Raw genomic sequence first — 18,456 nt, 5'->3', positions numbered from 1 at the left:
TTTTTTTTTTTGAGACAGGCCTTGCTAAATTGCTGAGGCTGGCCTTGAATGGTGTGATCCTCCTGTTTCAGCCTCCTGAGTCACTGGGATTACAAAGTGCTCTACCATTGAGTCCTACTTGTCTATACACTAAAAGGTCATTTTATTTCTATCATAGTAGAAATAAACGCTCTTATTATATAACAGGTCTTATTAAAATGCAAATGCATTAAGATTTATAACCGGAGTGAACAAGATAAAATACAAAGTTGGGCATGGTGGTGTATCCCTGCTGTCAAGCTACTTGGGAGGCTTGAGCAGGAGGACTGCTTGAGTGCAGTTCAAGGACAGCCTAGGCAACATGAGACCCTGTCTCAAAAACCAACCAACCAAGCTGGGCATGGTGGTGAATGCCTATAATTTCAGTGACTCAGGAGGCTGCAAGTTTGAGGCCAGCCTTGGCAAACTTTGAGAAATCCTAAGCAACTTAGCAGGACCCTGCCTCCAAAAAAAAAAAAAAGGCTGAGGATGTTCCTCAGTGGTTAAATGCCCCTATGTTCAATCCCTGGTACCAAAGAACAAAAACTAACCAACCGAAAACCTCAACAACAAAAAAAATATAAAAACTCATTGATTACCTATAGCCACCTTGTCTCTGAGAATAAATCCTTAAGAATTCATTGTGAATTTAAAATATTTAAGGATATACAAATCTACAAAGCTAGCCCAAAGAACTGGATTATAGAAAAACACTTTCTTTTAGAGAAACACTATATTTAAAGGGACATACTCTAGGAAGAAAATATTTAAAAAGCAATCATATTCTGGTAATTAGCCACACTTCAGAAAGAGAAGACATATACATGACTTCCCTATAGAAATAAAGAAGTATTTAAAATGATTATTCAAATGATTGATCTGTCTATAGATAGATGTAAGAAAACCACTATTTCTGTTGCTGTTATAAAGATTCATTCAACGCAAATATTTACTGCAAATATTTTATTAACTCTTACTACACTCCAGGCACTGTTCAAGGCACTGGGCATAAAACAGTGATAAAGATGTTATGCCTCCTGAATTACCTATAATTAGACAAAATAATCCTCTTTTAACATGTGAAGGGAATAAAATAGAACATTTGTGGACCTAATGCACAAGCAGGTCACAGAGCTTTGAAATGTCTAAAAAGTTAGTGAACATGGTAGTGCACACCTGGAATCCCAAAGACTAGTGAGACTAAAGCAGGAGGATAGCAAGCTCAAGAGGAGTCTGGGCAATTGAGACCCTGTCGAAAAATAAAAAACTAAAAAGGGCTGGGGATGTAGTTCAGTGGTAAAGTGCCCTGGTATCAGTCTGCTTTAATAAGGGTAAGGACTAAAGATTGACCCTAATAGGCTAGGTGCAATGGCATACACCTGTAATCGCAACAGCTCAGAAGACTGAAGGATCATGAGTTCAAAGCCAGCCTCAGCAAAAGTGAGGTTGCAAAGCAACTCAGTGAGACCCTGTCTCTAAAACAAATACAAAAAAGAGCTGGGGATGTGGCTCAGTGGTCAAGTGCCCCTGAGTTCAATCCCCGGTAACCCCCACCCTGCCAAAAGAAAAAAGATTGACACTAACAAAGCAGAAGTAAACATAAAAGTCAATGCAGTGGAGCCAGGTGCTTGCCTGTAATCCCAGAGGCTCAGGAAGCTAAGGCAGGAGGATTCAATCCCTAGTACCAAAAAACAAACAAACAAAGTGACTACTTTCAGAATCATTTAGGTATTTTTCTTTGTAACTGTAGCATATTCTTTATAGTACATCTCAGGAAACACTAAACAGAAATATCAAGCAAGATTATAAGGTTTATATAAGAACAAACACTTTCTTTTTTTTTTTTTTTTAACTTTTTTAGTTGAACAACTTTGTTTTACTTATTTATTTATTTTATGTGGTGCAGAGGATCAAACCCAATGCCTCACAGAAGCAAGGCAAACGCTCTACCACTGAGCCACAACCTCAGCCCCTAAAAACAAACACTTTCTACTTGAAACACAGTTCTAATTATCCAGTACTACAAAAGCTAACTATAATCTTCCCATGTCCTACAAAACAACCAGAGATTAATTTGATTTTTCCCATGCAAATGTTTTGTAAGTTACAGAAGTTTAACTGTGACCTTAAGAAATCTCCATTTGATACTTTACAGAATTATCACAGCTGACTTTCCAGAATAAACAGTTTAATTTTAATCATAAAACCATAACGTTAATAAACAGGAACAAAGGTGAGGCAAAGGCAGAAGGGTTATGGAATCAGAAAGTCTGGAAAGGATATTTCAACCAGGGAAAATGAGATCCTCAAGCCCTTGGAAGAAGTAATAAAGAACTATGAGGTACTTTCCATTCAAGAGTAATGAAGAGTACTTTCACCCGAGATAAAATTATTTGAACTAAATTTATATTGACTTGTTGAAGGCCGTCTCATGCTAACCATTATACTATACTAATTTTTAAAAATAAATAATTTGGGGGCAGGCGATTTAGCTCAGTTGGTAGAGTGTTTGCCTAACATGCACAAGGCCACCGGTTCAATCCCCAGCACCACAAAAACAAAACCAGAAACAAAAATAAATAATTTTGGAGCTGGGCACAGTGGCATACCCCTGAAATCTTAGCTACTCAGGAGACTGGGGCAGGAGGATTGCAAATTTGAGGTCAGCGTAAGCAATTTAGTGAGACAATGTCTCAAAAAAAAAAAAAGGAAAAAGCGCTGGGGATGTAGCTAAAAGGAATTAGGATAGCATCTTTGAGTTTGACCACCAATACTGAAAAAAAAAAAAGTTTAAAGAATGAAATGGGGTAACACTTCTATTGAGTTACTTATGTTTGCATACTAATACCTGACACACTATGTGGGGCAAAGTAACATTTACTCAAAAAGCATTTGTTGACTCAGAATGAACATGTTCAAGGTGGGTTTAAACTTACTCAGGGATCTTGCATGGTGGCATATGCCTGTAACTCCAGCGGCTTGGGAGGCCAAGGCAGGAGGATTTCAAGTTCAAAGCCAGCCTTAGCAAAAGCAAGGCGCTAAGCAACTCAGTGAGACCCTGTCTCTAAATAAAATACAAAATAGGACTGGGGATGTGGCTCCGTGGTTGAGTGCTCCCGTGTTCAATCCCTAGTACCCCACCCCACCCCGCAAAAAACAAAACAAAACAAAACAAAAAAAACACTCGGGTGTAAATATTCCATCATTGTGGTGCTTTTTTGCTTACCACCACAAGACACTCATGACTCAATTCTTTTGTAATCAAGAAATTATTTTACTAAGTAGAACCTATGACTATATTATACAGGTCTCCATCTTAAAAAGTATGCAAACTGTTCTAAATTAAATACTTGAGTTTTGCGTCCACTGTTCATTAGCAACTTGTTCAATTTATCTTATCTGTCCCTTAGCAGTCAAGGGGCAGAAGGCATCACTTTGAGAGGGTAGGGACCCTGGGGACTGAACCCAGGGATACTCTACCACTGAGTTACATCCCCAGCACTTTTCATTTTGAAACAGGGTCATCTCACTAAGGTGCCCAAAACAGCCTCAAATTTGTGATCCTTCTGCCTCAGCCCCCTGAGTCTCTAGGATTACCAGCATGCACCATCTTGCTCAGTTGGCCATCAAATGTTTAAGGAAAAAAAAAAAAAGGAGATTCCTTAAGATCACAGTTAAACTTCTGTACCTTATAAAACATCTGCACTGGAAAAATCAAATTGATCTCTCAATGGTAGAGAGCTTGTTAGCATATGTGCAAGGACTTGGATTCAATCCCAGCACCAAAGCTCTATAGAAATGTTACCCCATTTCATTTTTTCAAAAAGAAAAAAAATTAAGGAAAAAGAAAACTGGATAAAGAACTTATACTTAATATCTAATAATAAAATATTATAAAAATCTGAATTAGAAAGAGTCCACATGGCTGGGGATATAGCTCAGTGGTAGTGTGTATGTTTGGCATGCATGAGGACCTGGGTTCAATCCTCAGTGAAGGAAGGAAGGACAGGAGGGAAGATGAAAGGGAGAGAAGGAGAAGGGAAGTTCACTTAGTTGCTATAACCCATTTCAGGGATGGGAACACCTTAATTCATCCCTCATAACAGTGTTTTCAGAAAATTAGGACAAATGGTCTATTAAATTATGGAAACAGCTGGGCACAGTGACACATGCCTGTAATCCTAGCGACTTAGAGGCTGAGGCAGGAGGATCACAAGTTTGAGGTCAGCCTCAGCAACTTACCAAGATCCTGTCTTGAAATATAAAATAAAAGGGCTTAGGACATGGGCTGTGTTGTGGCTCAGTGGTTGAATGCTTGCTTCACATGCATGAGACACTGGGTTCAATCCTCAGTACCACATTAAAAATAAATAAATAAATAAAATAAAGATTTTTTAAAGGGGGGGAGGGGCTTAGGATATAGCTCAGTAGTTAAGTGTCCCTGGTTTCAATCCCCAGCACCAATTATTTAGTTAGTTAATTCTGGGGACATTTTTCCTCTTAAAAAAAAAAAAAAACCAGCCCCAAGTGAAAATTAATTGCTGCTTAAAGTACCTAGAGTGCACTCCAATGTACATGTAGGTGGACCAAAAATTACTGGTGGACTTCCAATCTATGTGGATATCTCTTAACTAAAGAATTCCAAAAGAATGTACTTATGAAGAGTGATAGCCCTGGAACTCAGAGGATGTGAACTACAATTCTATCATTAAATGGGCATGTGACATTAGCTATGTTTGTTTCATGATCCAAAAATAAAGGAGTTAGATTTAATAGTCTACAGGGTTTACTTTCTTTTTTTTTTTTTGATAAGTGGTGACAGAAGCCAAGGCCTTGCACATGCTAGGTAGTGCTCTATCACCAAGCTACACACCTACCCTTTTAATTTTTTTGATACAGAGTTGCATCTAATTACCCAGGCTGTCCTAGAACTTATGATCCTCCTGCTTCAGCCTACTAAGATTGGATTCTAGGTATGTACAAACAACTATACTTGGTTGGTTCACTTCAATTCCAAAATTGAAGGGTAGAAAATATTTAGGGGAGTTATATAGATGGTGGCAAGTCAATAATCCAATGCCTTCTTAGAATTATCTTATGACTGACTCAGTGGTCCCTTACCACACTGAGAATTTTTTTATTCCAGGATCACTCTGTAACTGAAAAGACTTTCCGACTTCCTTTAAACTGCTCTTTCTTTACCTTTCACAGTACCCTCCCCCCACCACAATTCATTTCATCTTTTAACTCCTTCCAGAAAGGAGTCAGGTCCCAGGTAGAACCTAAATAAGGCTGGGCTCCAAATTCTATTTCCTAATAGGAGACAATATCTAAATAGGTCGGTGACTTTTTACAACCAGAGCTTGAGTCTGAGCAGCCCTCTCTACAAAAAATGCAGATATGCCCACTTTCCGAACTGGCACACAGATCAAAAGAGACAACAAATGGAAGATGGTTTATAAACTACAAATCACTATATAGAATGCTGTTAAGCTTTCTAAGAACGCCATCTCAAGATTTCAGGAAAAAAAAAAGTAAAATATTCCTTTTATTTCCAATTTTGTTTTTGTTTTGGGGGGTACTAGAAAATGTTTACCACTCATCTACATCCTCAGCCATTTTCATTTTTATTTTGAGGCAAGGATCTCATTAAATTGCTGAAGGCCTTACTAAATTGCTCAGGCTGGCTTTGAACTTTGATCTTCCTGCCTAGGCCTCCTGAGTCACTAATATACTTTTGATGAGTGAAAGAATCATCTACCCTACTTGCTATAATAAAGGTAATTTTGTTAAAAAGCTCATTTTATTCATATGATCCACAGCAATGTTTTTCTAGCTATGGTTTATTCTATTTGCTTTACAATTTTTAGGAGGATTTTTTTATTTACTTGTTTATGGTACCGGGGACTGAATCCACTGAGCCACATCCGGGCTCCTCTTTATTTTTTATGTTGAGACAGAGTCTTGTGACAGAGTCAATGACCTAAATTGCTTAGGGCATTGTTAAATTGCTGAGGGTGGCTTTGGATTTGTGATCCTCATGCCTCAGCTTCCTGAGTGCTGGGATTATGGGCATGTATCATTCATTGCATCTATCACATTTCCCAATCTCTGAAGTGGCATTATTTCTCACACTGTATGTTGGAGAGGAAAAATAAGACACAGGTATATAAAACATTTATGCCATCATATTTAATTCCTGAAGCATCTCCCAAATCTTTTTAAAATTATGGGTGGGGCTGTGGTTGTAGTTTATTGGTAAAACACCTGGCTAGCAAGCTTGAGACCCTGAGTTTGATCTCTAACATCACAGAAAAGGGGAGCAGGTTAAAAAACAAAAACAAGGAGTTGTGGTTGTGGCTCACTGGTAGAGCGCTTGGCTAGCACGTGTGAGGCACTGGGTTCAATCCTTAGCACTGCATAGAAATAAATAAAATAAAATAAAGGCATTCTGTTCATCTACAACTAAAAAAAAAAGGCTGGGTGCGGTGGTGCACACCTGTAATCCCAGCACTTGGGAGGCTGAGGCAGGAGGATTGAAAGTTCAAAGCAAGCCTCAGCAAGAGTGAGGCACTAAGCAACTCAGTGAGACTCTGTCTCTAAATAAAATACAAAATGGAGTTGGGGATGTGGCTCAGTGGTCAAGTGTCCCCGAATTCAATCTCCAGTACTATACCAAACCAAACCAAACCAAAAATAAAACAACCTGTGTGCTTAACAAGATCACACTGCTTACTAACTGCAGAGCTGGAATTTAAACCCAGATCAGATTTCAAAGAAGCTTACAAAGTAGTAACCCAAGGTGGGTAAAACATAGGACTGGTAAGGTACACTTACATTATTTTAAACTTCGGGTCAACATTTATCAACTAGGAAGTTTCACAGCCATCAGGATTTCTGATTTCCTTTAAAATATTCAGAAGATCTGACATTGAGACATTTCTATGTGGCATCAGCAAGAGCTGAATGGCAATGACTCCTCTCCAATCATAGCATATCTCACACTACTTCCTATAGTCTTAGTTGGCATCAACTGCATATATAATAACCCTGGCCCCAATTCTTACTTCAAGGTCTACATTCTTTGCTCCCTCCTTCTAAGCTTCCGCTGGATTTTTTCCTGTTAACTCCCATTTGGTAGCTACCTCCTTTATAGGTTTTAGAAGGTTTACTAGGAGCAGAAAGATAGGAGTTAAAACTAATGAAACTACATTTATAAATGAAAGATATTGTTTTGTTCTGTTTTCTAGGCATATGTGTCCCATTATTTTGATTTTGGTGGTAATTTTTAAATTACCACCTTTTTAAGCTTGCTTTTTTTTTTTTTTGGCAGTAATGGGAGTTGAACCCAGGGGCACTCTACCTCTGAATACAACCCCAGCTCTCCTCGCCCCTCTACAAGTTTATCCAGCATAAAATAATCCCCTTCAACTTCACTGAGGTAGCTGACCATGTCCACAACCCAATCCGCCTCTAAACTGGAATTCAGTTGCTGACCCCGCCCCAGCGTTTTTATTGGCACCAGAGGGCACAGCACTCTGTCTATGGGTATCTCTGTGGGCCTCCCCTCTCGTGAGTCTTGCAGGCTGCTTGCCCTCCAGACCTTTGGGGCAAAGCCTACCAGTCTCTGGTCAGCTATGACGTATAGTAGCAGGTACAATCTCAGGCAGCAAAAAGAGTTAATTGCAGAGATATGGATGCCCTCATTGACAAGGTACCAGTAGAAATGTCTCCAGGCAAACTGTTTCTTCACAAAGTCTCAAGACTTGAAGACTGCATGGCCTTCAAAACATGAAGGTTGGGCACATTCTCATCTGCCAGTTCCAGGTGCTTGGGCATGTAGACATCCTTCTTGGCTATCATCACTCCCTCCTTAAAAAAAGTTCATAGATGGCAATCTGATTCTTCTTGGGCAACAGCATCCTGGAGGCTTCAGGGTCAGAGGGCGAGGCTGGAAAGGAGGGGGTATGTGTGGCCAGCTCTTTTTATTTTAAGACAGGGTCTGGCCAAATTGCTGAGGCTGGCCTCAAACTTGTGATCCTCTTGCCTCAGCCTCCAGAGTCACTAGGATTATAGGTGTGTGCTACTATGCCCAGCAATTTTTTTTAATGAAGTTGGTCTCTTATAAGAAACTTTTTACTTTGCATTATCATCTTCACATTTTGATCTACTTTAAAATAACAAGTTATTGAAGAATGAAGAGATTCCACCAACATACACATACTTGTGTTCCATACATCTACTAACAAGCATATTTCAAATGAGTTCACAGAAAAATCCGTAGATAATTATTTAGATATGAAACCGTTGCTTGCTTCGTCATCCTCACAATCTGATATTTTTCCACGGGTTATATCATTAGAGAAATAAATTGAAATTCCAAGTTAAATTGTTTGATATGCCCTCCCACCCGCCCGCCCCCTCAGTACTAGGGATTGAATCCAGGGGCATTCGATCATTGAGTTACATCCCCAGTCCTTTTAATTTTTTATTTTGAGACAGGGCCTTGCTGAGTTGCTGAGATGGGTCTCAAACTTTTGATCTTTCTGTCTCAACCTCCTGAGATGCTTCGATTACAGGCATAGGCCACCTACTGCATGTCTTTAACTTTACCATTATGTTATTCATTATACTGTATTGTATTTATTTGTTACATTTATCTTCCTTTTAAATGTAAGCAGATAGAGGTTATATCTTAATCATCTGAACACTCAGTACAGATCTGGTATATTCTATGAATTCAATAAACATGCAGAAATAAAAAACATGAAAGTAATGAGAAAACACAAACGTAGTAATTATCATTCTTTAGGAACTTAAGAGTCCAGTGAGGATAAGAGACAAATAAATAAAATTCATATAATATGAAATATTAAAAATCCCACAAGATTCAAGTATTAGAGAAGACCAAATAGGAAAAAGCTGGGGATTGAACCCATGGGCCTTATACATGCGAGCCAAGTAGTCTAACCATCGAGCTATATCCCTGGCCCAATATTTGCTTTTTTCCTAGAGACCAATTACCATCCCTAAAAATTTGGCCAAGGTTCTTACCACTCATTTAGCATCAAGTTTCGAGTGAATTTATAGTCATCATGAAAAATAAACATGGGACCTCCTTAAGTGGCCTATAAAATATGTAACATTTAGAGTCATCTCCAATTTTTTTATTTTTTGTGATACTGGAAATTGAACCCAGGGGCACTTTACCACTAAGCTACAGCCCTAGCCCCTTTTTAAGATTTTGTTTTGAGACAACTGGCCTTAAACTTGAGATGTTACTGCCTCAGCCTCCTGCGTCTATAATCATGAGTTGCTGGTATTATAAGTGTGTACAACTGCACTCAGCTTCATTTATCTATTTATTTTTGGGCAGAATGGCTACCATATATTTAATTCTGTAGTACAATACTGGTATTTCTCACCACTTCATATCTGTTCAGGAGACTGTAGTGAGCCTATACCTACCTACAGTTTAGGTTTATGATAGCATATTGATTAAAAGCATAGGTTTTAACATCTTGACAACACCACTTACCTGTTACCAAGCTGTTGAGCAAATTATTGCTCAGAATGTCAACTTCCTCATCTGTAAAATGGAAATTATGTCTACTTCAAAGAAAATTTAAGTGAGAAAATCCATGGGTAAGCACTTGGTAAATGCTTACCAAAAGTTAGCTATGCTAAAGGATTGACAATAAAAACTCAGTGAACAGGGGCTTGCTATTCAGACACAAGCATGAATTGACTACACACTGTGCTTCAGAGCTGATTTGTTTTTATCCTCCTTAATATCTACACCTTCTTTGCATTTCTATTGGTATCACCCTATTCTAAATCTTTATCAGCTCATACCCAGACCTCTTTAAATCACCCATCTTCATCCTCAAACATACTTTGACTAGATAGTATTTTACTTCCACAACAAACGTCTGGTTGGTATAATAAAGAGCTTTGAAGACTTTTCTTTTTTTTTAAATTTTTTTTTTTTAATATTTATTTTTTAGTTCTCGGCGGACACAACATCTTTCTTTGTATGTGGTGCTGAGGATCGAACCCGGGCCGCACGCATGCCAGGCGAGTGCGCTACCGCTTGAGCCACATCCCCAGCCCCTTGAAGACTTTTCTAATCATTCCTTCTTTTGAGCCCTTATGGAATTTACTATTAAGACTTTCCTCCTTTTTCTTCTAAAATAAATATGCAACCTATTTAATTTCTTACCAGTGACTGTCTCTTCAAAGTAATTACTCTATCTTAATAATGTCCAATTTACTTCTTTTAACTGATTCACTCTTTTCTTTTTTATTTTTATTTTTATTGTTGGTTGTAATGATTCACTCTTTTCTAAAAATAGGTATTAGTAAAACAATATATTTGTTCTAATCTTCATTTGAAATGCTTGTGTTTTCTGATTACTTTGCCATGAATTTAATATTTTTTAACTTAACCACTGAACCACATCCCAGTCCCTTTTATATTTTGAGAGAGGGTCTTGCTAAGTTGCTGAGGCTGGCTTTGAACTCACAATCCTCCTGCCTCAGCCTCCCAAGTCGCTAGGAGGCGTGTGCCACCTCACCTGATCCCAATCCCTTTCTGTTTAAGCCCTAAACTCAAACTTACTGTAGACTGCCAATTCTAATTTTATTAACTACCTGGACTTCATCTCTTTTATCTATATTAATTAAATTCTACTTAGAATATCAAAGGCTTTCTCACAACCCGTACTTCACTAAATCTGATTGTGAACTTCTAAAATTATGCTTGCCTTCAGAAAGGAATAGAGGCTATTATAACTTAGCTACACACTCCCTGGACTAGATGAGTTCTGCATAAGTATGCCTTTCTGACAATCCATATTGCAGTTCTGGGACCTACATTTGTTGTTCTCCCCCAATCCACTCATTCTCAGTATTAGACCTTTCTGAGAAAGGAAAAGGCATAAAAATAACATTGATTTCAAAGTCAGACTTAAAACTGAATGGCAGAGACTCAGTAGCTACATGATATTTCCAAAACTGTTTCACTTTACAAAATAAGCATATTAATACCTATTTCATTAAATGGGAAAATAAGAATCATCTAGATTCTAGATCAATATTTGGTCCATAATGTGCACTTTTTTTTCCCCAAAAGCAAACACAAATTTCAAAAGGAAAATACAGTAAAAGGCCAACTTTTCTTTATGCAAAGGCTCTATCCAGAAAAATGTATCTATGTCACTGTAATATTAAAAGAAAACTATTTTTTCACAAACAAAATTTTTTTTCCTAAGTTTGTGAAGCTGGGGATACAGTTCAGTGGTAGAACACTTGCCTAACATGTGTGAGGTCCTGGGTTTAATATCCAGCACTGCTCAAAAAATAAATAGCTGGGCGCAGTGGCACATGCCTATAATCCTAGCAGCTTGGGAGGCAGCGAGTTCAAAGCCAGCCAGTGAGGCGCTAAGAAACACCCTGTTTCTAAATAAAACTACAAAATGGGGCTGGGGATATGGCTCAGTGGGTGAGTGCCCTGAGTTCAATCCCTGGTACCAAATAAATAAATAAATAAGCAAGCAAGCTGGGTGCTGTGGCATATGCTAATAATTCCAGCTACATGGGAGACTGAGGCAGGAGGATCTCAAATTTGGGGCCAGCCTGAGCAACTTAGTAAGACCCTGTCTCAAAATAAAATAAAAAGGGCTGGGTTTGTAGCTCAGCCTGGTTGAACACTTGCCCTATGTGTGAAGGCCCTGGTTTTGATCCCAGCACTACAAAACAAAAAACAAACAAAATAATAATAAATAAAAATTTTGAAAAGAAGTCAGTGAAGTTTTGTTTGCTTTTTGGTTGTTGTGGTTGTTGTTGTACGTGTGTGTATGTGGTGCTAGAGATCAAACCCAAGGTCTCACACTTGCTAGTTAAGTACTCTACCACCAACTACATACCCCTATCCCCAAGTTAGTGAAGTTTTAGAAATCAACATTCCGACATCATGACAAAGTCTAAACTATAACACTACATATTTCTATTCTATTGTACTGAAGTTTTGTTTTCCTTTGGTAATAAAATGTAGTATGAACACTAATGCTGGCCTTACCTACTACTTTCACCATTTATTCCCTAAGAACTAGAGAAGGAAGGGAGTATACATACATAAAACCAAAGAAACACCCCCAACTCTACTCTGCTCTGATATTTTCAACTCTAGGTCTTCCCTAAGACAATTTTATATATTGTTTTGAACAGTAAATACAAGTACATGATATTTAAAAACTTACAGTAAAAAGCAATTCAGTTCCCCTTCACTGAGTCTGCCCTTACAAAACTTTTTCCTGGCATGATCAAGTAAATACAAATATAATTCCCACAGAATTAACCCTTTTAATTTTTCATGTTAGAATGCCTCAGTTTGGGGCTGGGGATGTGGCTCAAGCAGTAGTGCGCTCGCCTGGCATGTGTGCAGCCCGGGTTCAATCCTCAGCACCACATACAAATAAATATGTTGTGTCCGCCGAAAACTGAAAAATAAATATTAAAAATTCTCTCTCTCTCTAAAAAAAAAAAAAAAAGAATGCCTCAGTTTTAATGCCCAAACTATTAAGATGTTCTCTCTCAGGGCTGGGGTTGTAGCTCAGTGGCGCCTGCCCTGAATGTGTGAGGCACTGGGTTTGATCCTCAGCACCACATAAAAATAAATAAATAAAATAAAGATATTGTATCTAACCTACAACTAAAAATATATTTTTTTTTAAAAAAAAAAGAATGTTCTCTCAACATATTTTTCAGCCAGCCAATGACTGCAGCCAAGAGTGCAGCTACCTGAAGCATAAGTTTTGGAGTACAACATCACATGCCTGGTTTGTAGATCATCTACTGGATTTGTGAGTCTAAGCAAGTTACTTCTTTTTTGTTTGTTTTTGAGACAGATTCTCCCTAAATTACTCAGGCTGGCCTTGAATTTGTGATCCCCTGACTCAGTCTCCCATTTTTAAAAATTTATTTATTTTGGAGGGTACTGGGGATCGAACCCAACGACACTCAACTACTGAGCCATATCCCCATCCCACCATTTTTTATTTTTTGTATTTTATTTACAGTCAGGGTCTCACTGAGTTGCTTAGTGTCTTGCTAAATTGCTGAGACTGCCTTTGAACTCCTGATCCTCCTGCCTCTGCCTCCTGGACCACTGGGATTATAGGTGTGTGCCATGGTGCCCAGCTCAGTCTCCCAAATTGCTGGGATTATAAGAATATGTATGCTACCACACCTGGCTCAACCAATGATTTTAGATAGTAAAATTTTTATGTTTAAAATGAATTAAAATAATACAATTCAGAAAAAGATGCATGAAAAGTCTGGCAACACATTCCAAATAAATAAGAACTTTGGAAAAGCTACTTCAGTACAAACAAAAGAGATGTACATGCTACTGCTCAGAAATTAACTGTGTATTAAAAACCATATAAACTATTTGGTAATCAGACAGAAATAAGTTTAAGTATCTTATATTCTGGACTAGGGATATGGTTCAGTGTTAAAGTGCTTGCCTAACATGAGTAAAGCCCTGGACCCAATCTCCAGTTTCCGAATACTTATGATCCCAATAAAAAAAAAATTGTTTTAAAAAGCATTTTATAGGGCTGGGGATGTGGCTCAAGCGGTAACGAGATCGCCTGGCATGCGTGAAGCCCGGGTTCGATCCTCAGCACCACATACAAAGATGTTGTGTAGGCCGAAAACTAAAAAATAAATATTAAAAAAATTCTCTCTCTCTCTCTCTCTCATTCACTCTCTCTTAAAAAAAAAAAGCATTTTATATCCCAATTAATTTTTAATACACTTTTAAATTTTATTTTTGAGACAGGGTCATGCTATAGTGCCCAATCTGGCCTCAAACTCCTGGGCTCAAGAGATTTTCTTGTCTCAGCCCCCTGAGTGGCTGATCTATAGGCATGCACCACTGTACTTAGCTTTAAATCATAATGAGCTTTAAAACTTCATGAAGAGACAGTTTCCTGTGTTTCAGAAAATAGTTAAATTTGGGGATTGGTGTGTAGTTCATTTAAAATAATGGAATGGGCTGAAAATATGGCTCAGTGGTAGAGCACTTGCCTAGCAAGCATGCATGAGGCCCTGGGTTTGATCCCCAGTAATGTACAAAAAAAACATAATTACATAAATTCAGAACATAATGGGCAACAGGTTCTCAAGTAAAACTTTCATATAGAGAGTGCATTTAAATATCTATGATCATTTAACACATATGGTAGTTTACTATATTATGCACTGTTCTGTACCTTGCTTTTCCTCTCAATGCTATCCTTGGAAATTATTCTATACATATTTAGTATGTACTAAATTACTCCAATCTTTTTAAACCCATATGGTTTCCCTTAATACCATTTTATTATTCTATTTCTTCAAATCTAAAATGCCATTAATCATAAAACATTTTATGTGCCCCTAAAAAAGAAATTAAAAAGGTGCTGATTGTAACTATAACATCATTAACAAAATGCATCTGATTTTAGTTTTATTAAAATATGGGGAAAATCTTAGTATCAATAAAATATGGTAGACTGTTTCTAATCTTTTGTTATTATAATCAGTGATATGAATAACCTCAATCATATGTTATTTTGTACAGTACAGAATACATTCAGATAGATGGTTATAAATAGAATTACTGGATTCAAGGATACCTGCATTCTAATTTTTTTTCTTTTGCAGGGGGCGGTAAGGGGGCAGTACCAGGGATTAAATTCAGATGCACTCAACCACTGAGCCACATCCCCAGATATTTTGTATTTTTTATTAGAGACAGTGTCTCTCTAAGTTGCTTAGCACCTGGCTTTTGCTGAGGCTGGTTTTGAACTCACTGTTCTCTTGCCTCAACCTCCAGAGTCACTGGGTTTACAGGCATGTGCCACCATGCCCAACCTAAAACTTTTTTTCTCCCCCCTGCTTGTTAACCTTTAAGCCATCCAAACTGTTCTCAGTAATGGTTTTGCCAATTTATATTCTCATGGTTATAATGCAATTAGCTGTTTTTCCATATCTAATTAGGTTATTTTTTTTTTTGCCTTTTTTAGTCCAAGTAAAAAAATGGTATCTCATAGTTTAATATGCACAGCTCTTATTAAGAAAACGGTTTGAGGGCCAGGTGCATGGTGCACACCTGTAATCCGAGTGACTTGGGAGGCTGAAGCAGGAGGATCATGAATTCAAAGCCAGCTTCAGCAAAAGTGAGGTGCTAAGCAACTCAGTGAGACCCTGTCTTTAAATAACATACAAAGTAGGGCTGAGATTGTGGCTCAGTGGCTGAGTGCTCCCAAGTTCAATTCCCAGTACCTGAGAGATGGGGCAGGGCGGGGCGGGGGTGGGAGGAGGTTGAGGGTATTTTTATGTTTTAAAGTCATCTTCATGGCTTTTCTATATACAGTGTTTTTATTTCCCCTTTTCTATTTAGATAATTAATCTTTCATACTAATAAATACATAAAAGAAATCTGTCCTATGTCTATACTGAAATATTACAGATATTTCCCCAAATTTATTTGTTTTTAGGCTTTATTTATGATGAAGTATAGCCAAATATCTCATCCATTTGGTGGGGGTGGGTACTGGGTATTGAACCCTGCAGAGCTTAACTACTGAGCCCCATACATTCTCAGCCATTTTTATTTTCTATTTTGAGATAGGGTCTTGCTAAATTGATAATAAGGCTAGCCTTGACATTATGATCCTCCTGCTTTAGTCTTCCAAGTATCTGGGATTACAGCTCTGTAAGATAACAGATAAATATAAAAGAGCTGAGTGCAGTGCTGGGATTACAGCACTGCACTCAGCTCTGTTATCTTTTTCTATGTTTTAGGTTAAATTTAGAAAAGTATTCCTTACTCAAATATTATTTTAAAAATAATATTTCTCCCATTGAGCCATCCTAATAATTTTATGATTTTATTTTTTTAAATCTTTTCTGCGTCTGAGGCTGGGGGCATAGCTCAAATGGTATACCACTTGCCTAGCATGTACAAGATCCTGGGTTCAAGCCCAAGTAGTACACAAATATTTATTCACCTGAAATCTAATTTGGGGTAAAGTATGACAATGAGAATATGATTTTAGATCCTGGGTTCAAGCCCAAGTAGTGCACAAATTTTTATTCACCTGAAATCTAATTTGGGGTAAAGTATGACAATGAGAATATGACTTTTTCTCTAGATTGTTATCCAGTTGTCCCAGCAGCACTGTTAAGTGATTGAGGTTCTTTTTAGATGTAAGTCAGAGATTCAAAAGCAGAGATGACTAGTGAGCTCCTCGGACTCAGTATGACAGGAGCTGATAAGGGATTTAGGAGCCCTAAAACCTATACAACATTAAAAGCACAGATCCTATAGTCAAATATCTAACACATACAATGTATATTAATTATTACTGTTGTTAAGTCTGGGAAAGAGAGAAAAGAAGACACAAGTATCCCTATTTATGATTTTTATACATTTAGTTCTGATTAAGACTTAAAAATGGATTTTCTCTAATTCACTTAAAATACTTAAATATGGTAGGACATAGTGGTGCACACATATAATCCCAGCTACCCAGGAGGTTGGGGCAGGAAGAATGAAAGTTCAAGGCCAATTTAGGCAACTTAGTAAAACATTGTCTCAAAATGAAATAAAAAGGGCTGAGGATGTAGCTCAGTGGTAGAATACATGCCTAGCATGAATAAGGCCCTGGGTTCAAACACTAGGAGGAAAAATATCCAAATCTAAATATGCTCTATACAATAGAGATGGTAACAGTAAGCATTTACATAGCATATTACAGTTTTCATAAAGTGATTTCACTTACATAAATTTACTACATCCTCATAACCATGACTAAGAAAAGATGGGCAGAGTTAATTTCCATTTATCACTGAGGGAAATAATCCACTGATGATAGCTTTTCCCTTTACTTAAAGGAAATGGCAACACAGCACAAAACTCAAACCCAGATCTTATGTTTCCAAATGTCGTTATCATACTGCCTTTATTCCTTGTTATCAATTGTTTTTACACAAAATAAATGAGAATCCTTACTCAAGGAGCTTGAAGCAATATGTCCATCAAAAATTCAGACTGATCGCATGCTTAATTCTACACATGACATGAGTCCACAGAATTATAAAACATGGTTCTTTGCTTGAAGAATCCTTCCAAGACCTACACGTTAAAAAGGCAAGTCTTGGGGCTGGGGTTGTGGCTCAGTGGTAGAGCGCTCACCTAGCACGTGTGAGGTCCTGGGTTCGATCCTCAGCACCACATAAAAATAAATAAATAAAATAAGATGATATTGTGTCCAACTAAAAAAAAATATTTTTTTAAAAGGGAAAGTCTTGGGGTCCTAGAAAATGAGGGGCGGGAACCCCATCTTATCTACTTTATCCATGCCTTATATTACTCACAGCCAGCACAACTAAGACATTTTATTAGCTCAGTATATTTATTGGTTATCTAAATGTATTGACTGAACCCCTTTATAGGCTAAATAATGAAAATAGTATCAGACCTCAATCATTTTTTCCCAAGAGCTGAACTGTTGTTTATGACCAAAGAATCAGTCAAATCATCAAATAGATCTTAGCAATAACACAACAAAGGAAGTTTGGGCAACATTTCTGAATTACACCTACAGACTAAACTTATTTCACAACAAAATAAAGATTTTTGAGCTACATTCCATTACATTTCAAAGCTGCATTTCAAAGGTTTAAAACAATTTCCAGAACCGAATCCAGTTCAACTGGTACAAAATACAACTATCATTCACTATTGCTTCATTTCCAGTTAAAAACATCCTTCTGCCTCTACAATAAGCAACTGTCCATAATATTTCTCATTAACAGTTTTCTTTGTGTTATTTCCTTCAGATGATACCTTGTCAACATATTTTTATACATAACTTTTATCTTTTAATACTATCATCTATGATACACAATAAAAGTTCTTTTTCCAAAAAAACTTTTCAATTATTTTAATAAATACAAAGGGAGAACAAAAGGTAGTTAAATATGAAAATTCAAATACAAAAATAAACCCAGTGCAATTTATATCCTGGAACAAGAAACTTCATTCCAGAGTTAACACGTTTTATTATTCCCCACTCTATCCAGTGACAAGATAGCTACACTAGAGCGCCAAGGACTAACACTGTAAAAGTCTTGTAAAAGTCAAAATAATTTTTAAACTTGACAAAGAAGCCTAATGAGACCAGGTTTAAATTTCAGTGGATGGTTGCATGTTAAACATGTTAAGAGTTTCAAATAAAAAGGAGAATTCAAAGTTGACAATAATCTAGTGAAAATAAAGAACTTACAAAGTGGGCTGGGGATGTAGCTCAGTGATACAGCGCTTTCTTGGCATGTATGAGGCCCTGGATTCAACCCCAGCATGTGAGTGTGCTCACGTGTGCA

At 37.4% G+C, this 18,456-nt stretch overlaps 1 protein-coding gene and 1 pseudogene across 6 annotated transcripts in view; both read right to left on the bottom strand.

The window, feature by feature from the left end:
• Positions 1–18,456, bottom strand: part of Gpatch8 (G-patch domain containing 8) — a 95,685-nt gene that overhangs the window by 36,985 nt on the left and 40,244 nt on the right. The gene's annotated exons all lie outside the window — the stretch shown is intronic.
• On the bottom strand, positions 1,703–8,408 carry LOC131424130 (small ribosomal subunit protein eS10-like; annotated as a pseudogene).

The sequence above is a fragment of the Marmota monax genome, unplaced genomic scaffold, assembly GCF_021218885.2.
Source record: "Marmota monax isolate L192 unplaced genomic scaffold, Marmota_monax_Labrador192_F-V1.1 WCK01_AAM20220418_F8-fsc00205, whole genome shotgun sequence".
NCBI lineage: Eukaryota > Metazoa > Chordata > Mammalia > Rodentia > Sciuridae > Marmota > Marmota monax.
The sequence above is the reverse complement of the archived record's forward strand: the minus strand, read 5'-3'. Positions and strand labels throughout refer to the sequence as shown.